The following is a 1,315-nucleotide window of genomic DNA, read 5'->3' as shown; positions in this document are numbered from 1 at the left end:
CTTTGACCTGTTCAGACATCAAAATGGCAAACATCGATATCAGAACATGTTCAACTGTTTTTGATTTTCTTGCAGTTTTTATATGCAACAATAGCTAATCTAACAGGTAATCAGTATCTCTTGGATGAATAACTTACATGACAGAATTGAACATGCATAACCAGACTCAGAGTGCATGGCAATAGTGCCTAAGATATAAGTGACGTTAATTGGATGATGTGGTCTCACTTGCTGAGCAAATCCTGGGGGAAGATATTATTTTGAGAACATGGGATGTGATAAAGACTGGAGGGTGTCATCTGGGTTAGGGTCAGCCCAGTGCATGCATACACCAGCGCACTTTGGACCTGCCTGACCCAATTAGGGGGGCGGGCTTTGACTCTCCTTCTTGCCTGGTCCAAACTAGACCAACCCTGGCCCTTAAGTGCAGCAATGTTGACAATTTTAAGTCGACTGAAAACCTGAGCTAGCACTAACTACTCAATGTGAACGCAATTGATCACATACTGTATTGATACAATATCAACCAAAAGTTGCAAAGAATGCTCTACATGCAGGTAGCTCAATATATAAGAATAATGCACAAATCCTTGTTCAGAAAATTATAGTATGCACTGCTGTAGTTAAGTACTATTCACACCCTGAATCTTTCAATATGACTTTAAATACAGCGAGGTACAAGCACAATTAGCTCACAATAGACAGGTAATCACACTTCATTTGCAAGGGTGACAAATTAACAAACATCTGTGACTCTTCGTTGAGCCATGGTTCTACGCTGACATTAGAAAAAATAGTTGGATTATGGAGGTGATCAGCATAATGCAAATTTATGTAAAAACATGTTTTTTTCAGAGTCAATAATGCATTTTTTACCTTTGATTAAACCTAACTGCATGAAGTTAACTTACACATCCACAAAGGCGTATAATTTTATGTACTTATTCATCAGAAACACTTTAAAACTTAGTGGCTATACCGTAAAAGGTGCTTACTCAAGCATCTTGTCACAGTTCAGTCAAATAAATCACAGATCTCTGAGAAAATAATGTTTAGATGTTTTTTGTTCAAAACACTTGTCAGTTTAAACTTCCCCAGCAACCAGGTTCTTCAATTCATCATGTGAAGGGAAGTTAAGATCATGAATCCGTAATTACATTTTTCGCACACCTCAATGTTTGGATTCAAGGATGACCTGGGAGTTTGAAGAAAACCGCAATTAGTTTCATTTTCCAAGCACAATTTTTCTTTATTCAGCTGCAAACAAAAACCTCCAAGATATCAGAAACAAGGAAATTTTGTCCAGTCAAGATAG

Source organism: Ptychodera flava, chromosome 13 (genome assembly GCF_041260155.1).
Source record: "Ptychodera flava strain L36383 chromosome 13, AS_Pfla_20210202, whole genome shotgun sequence".
Classification (NCBI taxonomy): domain Eukaryota; kingdom Metazoa; phylum Hemichordata; class Enteropneusta; family Ptychoderidae; genus Ptychodera; species Ptychodera flava.
This window is presented reverse-complemented; position numbering follows the sequence as displayed.